At 35.2% G+C, this 15,854-nt stretch overlaps 2 non-coding genes across 2 annotated transcripts; both read left to right on the top strand.

Moving 5' to 3' along the window:
• The first annotated feature begins 4,537 nt into the window (after positions 1–4,537).
• Positions 4,538–4,619, top strand: Trnas-cga (transfer RNA serine (anticodon CGA)). Its single transcript has one exon. It is a non-coding gene; the product is annotated as a tRNA-Ser (tRNA).
• Positions 4,620–14,610: 9,991 nt separating this feature from the next.
• On the top strand, positions 14,611–14,692 carry Trnas-cga (transfer RNA serine (anticodon CGA)). The gene has a single exon. It is a non-coding gene; the product is annotated as a tRNA-Ser (tRNA).
• Positions 14,693–15,854: the final 1,162 nt, after the last annotated feature.

The following is a 15,854-nucleotide window of genomic DNA, read 5'->3' as shown; positions in this document are numbered from 1 at the left end:
TATATTGTAGATTCGAACCCAGATCCGCGGGTAATTTTTTTGGTGATGTGTGCTTATTGGGGAAATATGGGCTCGTGTGTGCAGGCAAGGCGATGGGTGCCGTTTACCTGCGGGCCTGGGTTTTAATCTCCGTAGAATGCAAGCATAAGAAAAACGAAGAGTAAAGGCCATCATTAAGAATGCTTACAAATGGGAAAATTGACCTGGAAAAAAAAATTTGTAAAAATTCAGGGCACAGCAACAATTGTACCCTCTGTCTCTGTCTCTCTCTGTATCTCTCTCTCTGTCTCTGTCTCTCTCGATGAAACATTTACTTACTCAGGTGTGCATTCTCAAATAAATACACTAAATATAACAAATCCGTAAAGTGCATGCATGTGTGAGAAAAAAAAAGAGTAAAGGCCAAGATTAAAACTGTCTACAGATTGTGAAATTTGCCCGGGAAAATATATTACTGTGTACAAATTCAGAGCACAACAGCCTGGCCTGAATGTTTATTAGCTAATCTTACGGTTCGTACGGATTATACTCCAGAAAAACCAGTGTAGTATTTGAAGGTAAGCCACCGTATACAAGGGTCAAATAGCTCTGGTATTAGCGTGATATGGTCACGTGGCACTATATGTGTTTTTAGCCTACATGTTTATACCATCCCCAGTGAAGTGAAAGCAACGAAAACAACAAAAAATTAGAACAAATCAAAAGTGAAAGCAAAATTATCAACGATTCAAAAATTTAGGCATGGCTACAGGTCATAGACATTTGTATTCATAAGTTGTTTTTACTTAGTTGGCATCTTATTGTGTCACCCAATGAGAAATAAAATAAAACACAAGATGAGAAAAATATACTGGTAGGGCAAGCAACAAAAGAACACAAATTCATCAAACAATATAACAAAAACACAATAGTATAGGATCATATTTTAATACCTCACTACGTAATTGTTAAACTAACAACCATCGCCATTTTACTCTCTCAAAATTTTGTATTAAAAAAAATATATGACAAATATTCACCTACAAACCAGTTTACCTTAACTTTATTTACAAAGTCTCTCTAATGTGTTATTGTCACAGTGAAGACGTAAACGTTGAACTTCCACTTGGTATCCACGGGTGAAATTCTATACGATTATTTTTTAATACATGTAATGAAGATGTATATTGATGCTTGGCACAGTCATTCATAATACATATGTATTCAGTAAAATGTAATATAAAAAGAATGACATTAGTATTACTACATAACTGAAGAAATAATAAGTATTTACACCCAACATACTGTATAAGAAATATTGACTTTCACCATGACTGATGGAAACAAAACGTACTCTCCAAGTCAGTATAGCATAATATAGACTTGTGACCAAGCACATTCATTTTCAAAAAACTGAACAGAAAACCTGAGGGAAAACATCATTTTCAGGTAATTGGATCAAATCATGACAAGGTTTTGTTACATTAAATTCTGTATAAAATGATTTACGACAGAAATTAATTTCATTCGTGAAATAAAATTATAGATTGATGCTGTTATCAAAAACATACAGGATTCTTTTCGCAGACGGTTTAATAAGTTACTAAACAAAATAATCTCATTTTGGAAATAATATTAATTGATAATGTTAGTAAAAACGAACTGGGTCCTTTGCACAGAAAGTAAGTCCTTATTGAGGAAAGGACCTGTTATGTTAAAGTCATGAAGTATTAGTAAAATGCGGAAATGACGTCATTAACGAAGCAAGACATCAGCTTACCTTTCTAAACCATGGTCACAAATCTGTTGACACAAAATACACAAATAACATCAAAAAGCAATGTCTGCATACAAAATTAACATTTCACATAACTTAGAGCATTACTGTCCGACCCGCGGTCCGCGGGCAACATGCTGATTTTAAATAGCACGCCAGAGCTCTAGCAGCTATATAGTCGTTGCTTTTCAGTTTTCTGCTGCGGTCCTGTGCTTCAATAAAAAAAACAATGCAGTAGCCCATGGTATCAAAAGGGTTGGACAGCACTGATTTAGTGGATGACTGGCTGAAGACGATATCCTGGGTATTTATATCTCACTTTGCCCTCACGAGTGGGAACATGAGTCCTTCCCATTTCAATTGATTTGTGAACAGCACAACATGTCGACGTGCCGTTTCATAATTCCAGGATACGAACACGATCTGATATAGTCTCATTTCATCTTAAGGCTTTGGCCATTTTGTTTGTAAGGCTGCGGATGTGTTAGGGTTATGGGTGGTTGGTGGGGGAAAGGATACATTTTCAAAAAGGTCCAAGCAACAACGAAAATTTTGCATACACAGAGCGGTGATATAAGATAAAACAAGATTTATTTAAGGTCGACATGATTTCAAACAACAATTCAGCATATATTCTAATAACCTTTTTATACCGACATTACATAAAACAAATGAGTCTTTGCAACAAGCACGATTTGCACGACACACAGACACAGCAGAATGCATAGGTTTATCTGGACAAAACACATTGAGCATAACTGGAAACATGAACAAGCAAAGCATCTTAAAAGGCAGCGATTAAATGTGAATATATTATGTGGATAAATTAAGACCACAATTTAGGAAAGTGTCAACCAAAAATAAAAATAATTATTGGTAAAAATTGAAATTGAAATTAACTGCAGTTGTACCAAATTAGAAATAAAAAACATGTAATTTATCTAAAAAGTTGTTGAAATAGAAAGGAACTAACCGTAGGGCACTTGATGGTAGTTATATAAAAAGCGATATGTAATAAAATAGAAGATATTACTGATACAAACTTTAAAAAGAATAGTCCGAGGGTCGATCCTTGAAAAACCCGTTTTTATTTAAGTCCAATTGTTTAAGATAACATGCAACTTTATTTGCTGCTTTCGATCAATTCAACAGATAGCACAGAAAGAGCCTTACTGAGTCATCTAACATACCATAAGCTCTTCATAATTGCGTCTACATGTTTCTTTTCATGAAGAACCTTCTCCCAGTCTTCATGATAACGTCACAAGCGTCCATGACCTTTACAATTAGAACTCAACTGTTTGTTAAAAATGTTCTCAACAAATGATGCTAACTAGGTTGATTTCTCAACCAGCTTGGATATGATGGTAAAATGCTGACAGGTTTATAAATATTACCACAGCCCTTTATCAACAGCGTGAACCACTGCTCAGATTTCCAGGGTATATGATATACTGCCTTCTCTACTGCATACGAAATGGTGCATGTATGGTACATTTATGGTGCGAACAAAGTCCCGTTTTGATCTCGGGGTCTTATGTTGATTTTCAAAAGCATATTATAGTCTCACTATATCTACCAGTTCGTTTGTATCCCCCTACCGATTGAGAAACCGAAAATCACAAATGAGATAAAAGATGCGGAGAACTTAGTTCATTTGTTGATTTATAATTTCAAATCTGATTACACCCATGATCGCAAACATCGTTATAATCTGCTCGTTTCATTAAAACGGAATTTTCAGTGTAAAAGACGACCCTGCTCGCCCGTTAATTCTAGTTCCTGGACAAGTCCATTTTCAGCCAACGGCTGTCTGCATGACTACACATATATCTACACTGAGTCATAGATGGAAAACATTACGTCGTCAGTTTCTGATATTTACAATGTCGATCCAGCAAACGAACAGAATGACAAATAAAACTTTGCATTTAACATGGATGTAACAAGCGGTATAATTTCTATGATATGAGTGCAAAGAGACATCAAACTAAACTCTCAAAATTATGGTAATTTACGGAATTAATCGACAGTTACCGAATAGGATGAACTACGTCACCCTGTAGGCTGATGACAATAAACTCATCCATAGTATACGCAATATGGCGCCGTATTAGTATGAAAAGTCCGTTATGCATGAAATACGCAGAGAATGCCAGTGATATGGCCACGTTGTTCACAGCCAGGTTAGAAATTATAAACCAATGAATGAATTGACCAAGTTCTGTGCACTTTTCATCACATTAGAAATTTCCTTTATTGAAAATGGTAAAGGTTCACACAAACAAGCTATAGACTCGCACGGGTGGGCAAACTACGGCCCGCGGGCCGCATGTGGACCTCCAAGGGTTTTCATGCGGCCTAGGAACAAGTCATCATTCGCACTGACTCTGTTTATGTTACTCTGTTTATCAAATAAATGTGCTTCTTTTGAAGTTTAAGTTTAAGTTTTCAAATAATAACAACATATTAACAACTGAAAATTAATTACATGTTATTTAGAAAAACCTTCTGTTTTTGCTATTTCAAATATTAATTATTTCACTTAATGAACTATGCGGCCCGCGACAAGGTGTAAATTTGTGTATGCGGCACTTGCACTGGAAAGTTTGCCCAACTCTGACTATAGAGTGATCTCCATCTTGCTTGCGCATAACTATAAAATAACTGCATTCACTATGAAAAACAGACACATGATTGTGATGCGGAAAAGTGAGATAAATTCCTGTAAGAACTCCAAGAATGAAACGAAATGAAAATGTGCGTATTATAGTTATAGAAGTCGTCGTGGCCGAGTGGTTAAGGCGATAGACTCGAAATCTATTGGGGTCTCCCCGCGTAGGTTCGAATCCTACCGGCGACGATATATTTTTTTTCTATGCATCAAAGGTGATAGTAGAATACATCAGTCGGATAAAAGATGAAAATTTTCCTCGATGACATAGGAAAATGTTTTTACCTATAACCTATGATTTTCTTCATGAGTTGGCTGAAAATAGACTTGTCCAGGAACTAGAATTGACGGGCGAGCACGATCGTCTTTTACACTGAAAATTCCGTTTGGAATCAAACGAGCAGATTGTAACGGTGTTAGGGATCATGGGCCTAATCAAATTTGAAAAGTAGAATGTCTTCATATGCATTTTTAATAAGTGTCAGTATCAATAGGTTCAGTCCTTCTATAAATAATTGATAACACGACTATGATCAGAGTTTGTTTTCTTAATGTAATTCACATTTTAAAAAAATCCATATGCATTACTGTGACAAAACCGAATGCAATTTAATAAATCATATTACACTGAAAAATCTGTCATTGCAAAACTCAAAACTCATCAAGAACCACATACATTTATTTAGGCAGCTCCATGTTAATGTGTCTGTCTTTGTCTTTCCCATTAAAGTATTCATTCAGGCATACGTTTTGCGATCAAAGTGAGAAAAAACGTTTCACGTACTAAATCCTTTACATATCACTGCACATATATGTACATTTGTCTCTCTCTCTCTCTCATATGTAATCACACCTAGGTTTAATTTGATACCTAATGATCTAATAGTGTGAGTGACATCTTGGATACGTTTCATTGATGTTGTACTTTTCTTGAAAGCTTTCAAATTCAAGAAATCTTCCTTGGTAAGTGAAGACATCTCTAATATCAATAATGTTATATTCAATCAATTTCTTGTAAATGATGAGTACTTTGTTTACTATTGCTAGTGTGTTCATCAACAAGTTCGTGGTCATAAGATCTTCTCCTGCTTTGAGGTTTATGTCTTTGCATTAAAATTTACAAGTAGGTAAAACATAACATCAAAGAATATTCTCCTTCTCATTTGAAAACTTTTCGGCAATTTCATCTCATAATATGACACTATTTTTGATCTCGCTTATTTCTTGTTCAAACAAGTAAACAAATTTCCTTTTAGTTGTAAGAATCCAAGTTATTTTAGAGTTAATAAATGCAAACCCACCTTTGTAGATGCTATGAAACATAGTCTCCATTTCTTATATTTACTTTGATTTCCACATAAATTTTGAAAATATTTTATTCACATCGCTCATAAAAGTTTGCATTTGCATTGCTAAGGAGTCCTAAAAAAATCGATTTAATTATGAATCACATGGGTCTTTAAAACTGTTATTATAACAATTGGTGTTATGGTTCGTTCATCCCAATTAAAAAATAAACTTCATTGTCATGTCGTTTTATTTGCATAGTCTGAACACTTAATATCAGTAGAATAAATTCCGTAACACATTCCAATTTTAACCTATGATTAAATATATCTGTACTGTATGTCTTACTTCTTATTTTGATGATAATATCGAGCTTCCGACCTGAGATCGTCGAAATAAATCTAGGTAATAAATCATTGGAAGATTCGAAAGAACCATCAAGAATTAAGATAATATCATCTGCGAACTGTGCGAATAAATACCCAGTTTCCAGTACTTTAATACTATTAATATTCTTATTATCCTTTAAATGTTATCGATAAAATTTCTGCACATGTTAAGAATAGATATGGAGATGGTTGGTCATCTTGTCTACAGCCTTCGGAGATATTGTTTTCATGTCTATTTAAAATATTTACAAATTTGCGTACATATAATAAAATCCCAAACATCTTTAATCAACATCAATATGGGTTGCGTCATCCATCTTCTTAACTGGTAGTAATATTATTAGTAACTAGTAGTAATAATGTTAGTAGTTTCCATACGAACCACTCAAAATTGTCATGCAACGGCATCGTGGCAATTGACCTGTACCCGGGTGCGCTGTATTATATAGCCCTTTAGTTAATTTTACTAAAATTACTTGCATGTTTTCTCATTTCTCTGAAGCGTACTCTATCTCCAAAGTACATCGGATATTTACAATATTATGTTCTGTCGATTTTTGTCATTTATAAAAGTTTCAATAAAGGACTTAATGGAAGATAGTCCTGAATTTCACTCAGAATTTCAACCAATATGTCTTGATACATCACGTGGTGTAGTGTTGTAGTTAGACAATATATTCCTTTACTCCCCTGCTCGCGCTTGCGCCTGCGAAAGTTCAGTATATGCTCCTCGTCATCAAAGAACTTTGCACTCAATATAAGGACGTTTCGACAGAATATGAAATTTTCCGTTTTACTGCATGAGACAGGGATAATAACACCACATATACAGTTTACTTGCATATAATACAAGGACAAAAGTATATCATATATGGAAGTTTGAGCATCATAAAAGGACGAAACTTCATAGAAAGCGAAAATCACCGCAGATAAAGGTGACTGTACATGATATAAGGACATGAAACGGTATATATATTGTGAGATATTTGCAGATGACATTATGACGAAAGTACATCATATCAAGAGGTTTGTACATAATATAGTTAAAATGTTCATCTAAAACAGATCTGGAGTTCCATAATGAGAGGCAAATCTCATTTCAGTAGAATTTGTAGAGAACGCAAATGTCTATTTACTCATTTTACACAACATGACATTCCCATGATGTTACTCAAAATGTATCCCATGTGATCATTAGATACGTTGTCCGATGTGTTAAACACGTATTACAACTTGATTGTTACAGCAAAGACGAGTGTGTGTTCTTTTCACGGCATCGTAAGTTGCATGACGTATTACTTATTTCTCGGATAAGTTCTCATCGAATCATGTCTGGTGTTAAGGTTTTTCTCTCCTTTGCAGGGTCAGAAAAATGCAATCCTCCACAGTTAAAGTCTCGGTTAAATCATTTCAAAGCGAAGGCCAAAATTAGAAATGATCGCGCCTATAGGATTCTCTATTTAATGTGTACAATATGCATTCTGGACGTAATCCAAAAGTAATACGTCGCTGATAGAATTTGAACATACATACATGAAAATCTAATTTTCATTTCGAACAAGGGGCCATGACAACTTCTTTAGCGTGGCAATTTCCCTATATATTATTTACAGAACCTTGATTACTTCCTTGAACTGGAAATATTGAGTTCTCACCCATCGACTTGAATGACTAGATACTAATTAGTCTATATGCTATACTGCTGTGTCTTCTGCATGAGAAATAGTGTATGTATGGTGCGAACAAAGATCCGTTTGGATCTCCGGGTCTTCTGTTAATTTTCAAAAGCATCTTAAAGTTATTCCAACTTTACTTGCGCATAGCTACAGTATAGGTGACATTGTCCAGTTTCGTAAATTGGCCCGTGGCAAATTTCTTAACTTAAGGCTATGGTGGGACTTTTTCAGTATTATTGTTTCCTATTTAAAGATATGGATCTATTTGTGAACTAGGTGTTTCGGGCTTGTGTTTTTCTTGAAATAGATGTCAGGCCTGTACACCTTCCATAGTTCCTCTGCAATATGTTGATAGTGAATTACCAATAGTTGGCTAGGAAGAAGAGCTAGCCTCCCATAGCAGTAAACACAAGGGTTCGGGTCAAGGAGAATATCTCAAAAAAACGGCTTGGATGACAACTATTTTCAATTTCATCAGCCTGTTCAATACACACTATTTTGCAGAACTGTCATCTAGAAAAAGGTGTTTGTTTGCACCGTGAGCATCATACGGTGTCAAAAATGACCTTCGGACATAAAAATTGCAGGTATAAATTTGGGATATGGGTGCATAAACGGCTTCTGTTATGAACTGCCATTGACTTCTCTGGTCAAGTGGATAATATTCTTATGCTTTGTTGTAATATACACTGCTGTCTGGCATTTCTGCGCACCTAAGGTTTTCGTTTCCAATACTGAAGCAAAACGCATATCGAATTCGAGCGATTGACAAATATAAAATACAGCAATGCTTACCATTTGAAAAGATGCATTTATCACCAGAATATTCTGTTCAAAATAATATTTATTTTGGACACAGAGGATACCACTCCCCTGTTTTCCTGAATCGCGATATGTCGGCCTATTCTGCGCATAGCTTTGAAAAGATGTAATGTTTATCCATCTTGCAATAGAAATGAAATATATTACTTTGGACTGTTTCTGTCAGCAGTTCAGTCGAGTAATTAGGTGAGAGTTATAGCTAGTTTTCAAAATTCAACGTAAAAATGCCAATAAATGGCAAGAGATAATAAGCAAACTAAACCGATGTTTTGTAAAAAGAGTTAGTAAAGTTCAACATTTTATGAAAAATAAGCTATTACGTGGAAGAGAAACAACAATGAATAGGATGCAATGTGTTTACAACGTCTTGTTAATTTGGAAAAATGACTACAGAATTTAGACACAGACAATACGCCAGGGAATTTGTTGAGAAAATTATGTTCTAGCGGAAAGTACTTGGGTAGCAGACGATTTTGTACGTGTGGGACAAATTCTTGCAAAATTGGAAACTTGGATTAAAATACAGTTTTGTTTCAAGGCCCACATTTCCATCTTTGATATAATGTATTTTATTTGTATGATTCTAAAAGATGCATAGTAAATCGAAATTTCTGGGTTACAGGTTCAAGAAGGTCATGGAGTGGGTCTTCACGTTGCCATTTAGAAATCACATTTTTATGTGCATTTCGAGTCTCAATGTGGGATATTTTTGTGCACTTTCTGAATATGACTTTTCTTAATTAATGTACGATTGTTCTTTCTGGATACAAAATGGAATTTTGACCCAAAATAGCACGTGATCCAATGTTTACAGAAATGACGTATCGTTGCGCAGAATTACCCGACGTGAAGAATTGGACGACATCGCGAGTAGGTATCCAAAAAAGATGGACTCTTTTGACCTCACTTGATTCTTTATGATTTTTGTTATACTAGGTCGTTGATTGCGGTATTAAATTTGTACATAAAACCTGGCCCCTGCCCCCTAGCACTCCCTTTACAATGAAAGACAGATACATTATTGTGATCTTGAAAGATATAGTATTTCCTGTAACAACTTCAAGAATGAAACGAAATGAAAATGTGCTCGACGTAGACAGGATATCGTCGTGGCCGAATGGTTAAGGGGATAAGCTTGAAAAGTATTGGGGTCTCCCCGAGTAGGTTCGAATCCTACCGGCGACGAAATGATTGTTTTTGCAATATGGATTTTAAGTTGTGATAGTAGGATAGATCAGACTGATAAAAGACAGAAACAGGAATCTAGGGGTCCAAGCTTATATATGTATATATAGACAACATATTATAACACTATCATACAGGCTAGATAATTTTTAATTCGTACTCAGTGGAGATTCGAAACCAGGTCCGCGGGTAAACGGCACCCATCGCCTTGCCTGCACACACGAGCCCATATTCCTTCACGACTAAGCAAACATCAGCAAACAATGATACTAGTCAATCGGTGTTATATTGTAGATTCGAACCCAGATCCGCGGGTAATTTTTTTGGTGATGTGTGCTTATTGGGGAAATATGGGCTCGTGTGTGCAGGCAAGGCGATGGGTGCCGTTTACCTGCGGGCCTGGGTTTTAATCTCCGTAGAATGCAAGCATAAGAAAAACGAAGAGTAAAGGCCATCATTAAGAATGCTTACAAATGGGAAAATTGACCTGGAAAAAAAAATTTGTAAAAATTCAGGGCACAGCAACAATTGTACCCTCTGTCTCTGTCTCTCTCTGTATCTCTCTCTCTGTCTCTGTCTCTCTCGATGAAACATTTACTTACTCAGGTGTGCATTCTCAAATAAATACACTAAATATAACAAATCCGTAAAGTGCATGCATGTGTGAGAAAAAAAAAGAGTAAAGGCCAAGATTAAAACTGTCTACAGATTGTGAAATTTGCCCGGGAAAATATATTACTGTGTACAAATTCAGAGCACAACAGCCTGGCCTGAATGTTTATTAGCTAATCTTACGGTTCGTACGGATTATACTCCAGAAAAACCAGTGTAGTATTTGAAGGTAAGCCACCGTATACAAGGGTCAAATAGCTCTGGTATTAGCGTGATATGGTCACGTGGCACTATATGTGTTTTTAGCCTACATGTTTATACCATCCCCAGTGAAGTGAAAGCAACGAAAACAACAAAAAATTAGAACAAATCAAAAGTGAAAGCAAAATTATCAACGATTCAAAAATTTAGGCATGGCTACAGGTCATAGACATTTGTATTCATAAGTTGTTTTTACTTAGTTGGCATCTTATTGTGTCACCCAATGAGAAATAAAATAAAACACAAGATGAGAAAAATATACTGGTAGGGCAAGCAACAAAAGAACACAAATTCATCAAACAATATAACAAAAACACAATAGTATAGGATCATATTTTAATACCTCACTACGTAATTGTTAAACTAACAACCATCGCCATTTTACTCTCTCAAAATTTTGTATTAAAAAAATATATGACAAATATTCACCTACAAACCAGTTTACCTTAACTTTATTTACAAAGTCTCTCTAATGTGTTATTGTCACAGTGAAGACGTAAACGTTGAACTTCCACTTGGTATCCACGGGTGAAATTCTATACGATTATTTTTTAATACATGTAATGAAGATGTATATTGATGCTTGGCACAGTCATTCATAATACATATGTATTCAGTAAAATGTAATATAAAAAGAATGACATTAGTATTACTACATAACTGAAGAAATAATAAGTATTTACACCCAACATACTGTATAAGAAATATTGACTTTCACCATGACTGATGGAAACAAAACGTACTCTCCAAGTCAGTATAGCATAATATAGACTTGTGACCAAGCACATTCATTTTCAAAAAACTGAACAGAAAACCTGAGGGAAAACATCATTTTCAGGTAATTGGATCAAATCATGACAAGGTTTTGTTACATTAAATTCTGTATAAAATGATTTACGACAGAAATTAATTTCATTCGTGAAATAAAATTTATAGATTGATGCTGTTATCAAAAACATACAGGATTCTTTTCGCAGACGGTTTAATAAGTTACTAAACAAAATAATCTCATTTTGGAAATAATATTAATTGATAATGTTAGTAAAAACGAACTGGGTCCTTTGCACAGAAAGTAAGTCCTTATTGAGGAAAGGACCTGTTATGTTAAAGTCATGAAGTATTAGTAAAATGCGGAAATGACGTCATTAACGAAGCAAGACATCAGCTTACCTTTCTAAACCATGGTCACAAATCTGTTGACACAAAATACACAAATAACATCAAAAAGCAATGTCTGCATACAAAATTAACATTTCACATAACTTAGAGCATTACTGTCCGACCCGCGGTCCGCGGGCAACATGCTGATTTTAAATAGCACGCCAGAGCTCTAGCAGCTATATAGTCGTTGCTTTTCAGTTCTCTGCTGCGGTCCTGTGCTTCAATAAAAAAAACAATGCAGTAGCCCATGGTATCAAAAGGGTTGGACAGCACTGATTTAGTGGATGACTGGCTGAAGACGATATCCTGGGTATTTATATCTCACTTTGCCCTCACGAGTGGGAACATGAGTCCTTCCCATTTCAATTGATTTGTGAACAGCACAACATGTCGACGTGCCGTTTCATAATTCCAGGATACGAACACGATCTGATATAGTCTCATTTCATCTTAAGGCTTTGGCCATTTTGTTTGTAAGGCTGCGGATGTGTTAGGGTTATGGGTGGTTGGTGGGGGAAAGGATACATTTTCAAAAAGGTCCAAGCAACAACGAAAATTTTGCATACACAGAGCGGTGATATAAGATAAAACAAGATTTATTTAAGGTCGACATGATTTCAAACAACAATTCAGCATATATTCTAATAACCTTTTTATACCGACATTACATAAAACAAATGAGTCTTTGCAACAAGCACGATTTGCACGACACACAGACACAGCAGAATGCATAGGTTTATCTGGACAAAACACATTGAGCATAACTGGAAACATGAACAAGCAAAGCATCTTAAAAGGCAGCGATTAAATGTGAAATATATTATGTGGATAAATTAAGACCACAATTTAGGAAAGTGTCAACCAAAAATAAAAATAATTATTGGTAAAAATTGAAATTGAAATTAACTGCAGTTGTACCAAATTAGAAATAAAAAACATGTAATTTATCTAAAAAGTTGTTGAAATAGAAAGGAACTAACCGTAGGGCACTTGATGGTAGTTATATAAAAAGCGATATGTAATAAAATAGAAGATATTACTGATACAAACTTTAAAAAGAATAGTCCGAGGGTCGATCCTTGAAAAACCCGTTTTTATTTAAGTCCAATTGTTTAAGATAACATGCAACTTTATTTGCTGCTTTCGATCAATTCAACAGATAGCACAGAAAGAGCCTTACTGAGTCATCTAACATACCATAAGCTCTTCATAATTGCGTCTACATGTTTCTTTTCATGAAGAACCTTCTCCCAGTCTTCATGATAACGTCACAAGCGTCCATGACCTTTACAATTAGAACTCAACTGTTTGTTAAAAATGTTCTCAACAAATGATGCTAACTAGGTTGATTTCTCAACCAGCTTGGATATGATGGTAAAATGCTGACAGGTTTATAAATATTACCACAGCCCTTTATCAACAGCGTGAACCACTGCTCAGATTTCCAGGGTATATGATATACTGCCTTCTCTACTGCATACGAAATGGTGCATGTATGGTACATTTATGGTGCGAACAAAGTCCCGTTTTGATCTCGGGGTCTTATGTTGATTTTCAAAAGCATATTATAGTCTCACTATATCTACCAGTTCGTTTGTATCCCCCTACCGATTGAGAAACCGAAAATCACAAATGAGATAAAAGATGCGGAGAACTTAGTTCATTTGTTGATTTATAATTTCAAATCTGATTACACCCATGATCGCAAACATCGTTATAATCTGCTCGTTTCATTAAAACGGAATTTTCAGTGTAAAAGACGACCCTGCTCGCCCGTTAATTCTAGTTCCTGGACAAGTCCATTTTCAGCCAACGGCTGTCTGCATGACTACACATATATCTACACTGAGTCATAGATGGAAAACATTACGTCGTCAGTTCTGATATTTACAATGTCGATCCAGCAAACGAACAGAATGACAAATAAAACTTTGCATTTAACATGGATGTAACAAGCGGTATAATTTCTATGATATGAGTGCAAAGAGACATCAACTAAACTCTCAAAATTATGGTAATTTACGGAATTAATCGACAGTTACCGAATAGGATGAACTACGTCACCCTGTAGGCTGATGACAATAAACTCATCCATAGTATACGCAATATGGCGCCGTATTAGTATGAAAAGTCCGTTATGCATGAAATACGCAGAGAATGCCAGTGATATGGCCACGTTGTTCACAGCCAGGTTAGAAATTATAAACCAATGAATGAATTGACCAAGTTCTGTGCACTTTTCATCACATTAGAAATTTCCTTTATTGAAAATGGTAAAAGGTTCACACAAACAAGCTATAGACTCGCACGGGTGGGCAAACTACGGCCCGCGGGCCGCATGTGGACCTCCAAGGGTTTTCATGCGGCCTAGGAACAAGTCATCATTCGCACTGACTCTGTTTATGTTACTCTGTTTATCAAATAAATGTGCTTCTTTTGAAGTTTAAGTTTAAGTTTTCAAATAATAACAACATATTAACAACTGAAAATTAATTACATGTTATTTAGAAAAACCTTCTGTTTTTGCTATTTCAAATATTAATTATTTCACTTAATGAACTATGCGGCCCGCGACAAGGTGTAAATTTGTGTATGCGGCACTTGCACTGGAAAGTTTGCCCAACTCTGACTATAGAGTGATCTCCATCTTGCTTGCGCATAACTATAAAATAACTGCATTCACTATGAAAAACAGACACATGATTGTGATGCGGAAAAGTGAGATAAATTCCTGTAAGAACTCCAAGAATGAAACGAAATGAAAATGTGCGTATTATAGTTATAGAAGTCGTCGTGGCCGAGTGGTTAAGGCGATAGACTCGAAATCTATTGGGGTCTCCCCGCGTAGGTTCGAATCCTACCGGCGACGATATATTTTTTTTCTATGCATCAAAGGTGATAGTAGAATACATCAGTCGGATAAAAGATGAAAATTTTCCTCGATGACATAGGAAAATGTTTTTACCTATAACCTATGATTTTCTTCATGAGTTGGCTGAAAATAGACTTGTCCAGGAACTAGAATTGACGGGCGAGCACGATCGTCTTTTACACTGAAAATTCCGTTTGGAATCAAACGAGCAGATTGTAACGGTGTTAGGGATCATGGGCCTAATCAAATTTGAAAAGTAGAATGTCTTCATATGCATTTTTAATAAGTGTCAGTATCAATAGGTTCAGTCCTTCTATAAATAATTGATAACACGACTATGATCAGAGTTTGTTTTCTTAATGTAATTCACATTTTAAAAAAATCCATATGCATTACTGTGACAAAACCGAATGCAATTTAATAAATCATATTACATTGAAAAATCTGTCATTGCAAAACTCAAAACTCATCAAGAACCACATACATTTATTTAGGCAGCTCCATGTTAATGTGTCTGTCTTTGTCTTTCCCATTAAAGTATTCATTCAGGCATACGTTTTGCGATCAAAGTGAGAAAAAACGTTTCACGTACTAAATCCTTTACATATCACTGCACATATATGTACATTTGTCTCTCTCTCTCTCTCATATGTAATCACACCTAGTTTAATTTGATACCTAATGATCTAATAGTGTGAGTGACATCTTGGATACGTTTCATTGATGTTGTACTTTTCTTGAAGCTTTCAAATTCAAGAAATCTTCTTGGTAAGTGAAGACATCTCTAATATCAATAATGTTATATTCAATCAATTTCTTGTAAATGATGAGTACTTTGTTTACTATTGCTAGTGTGTTCATCAACAAGTTCGTGGTCATAAGATCTTCTCCTGCTTTGAGGTTTATGTCTTTGCATTAAAATTTACAAGTAGGTAAAACATAACATCAAAGAATATTCTCCTTCTCATTTGAAAACTTTTCGGCAATTTCATCTCATAATATGACACTATTTTTGATCTCGCTTATTTCTTGTTCAAACAAGTAAACAAATTTCCTTTTAGTTGTAAGAATCCAAGTTATTTTAGAGTTAATAAATGCAAACCCACCTTTGTAGATGCTATGAAACATAGTCTCCATTTCTTATATTTACTTTGATTTA

The sequence above is a fragment of the Sinohyriopsis cumingii genome, chromosome 4 (genome assembly GCF_028554795.1).
Source record: "Sinohyriopsis cumingii isolate HCF-2022 chromosome 4, ASM2855479v2, whole genome shotgun sequence".
Lineage (NCBI taxonomy): Eukaryota > Metazoa > Mollusca > Bivalvia > Unionida > Unionidae > Sinohyriopsis > Sinohyriopsis cumingii.
This window is presented reverse-complemented; position numbering and strand designations above follow the sequence as displayed.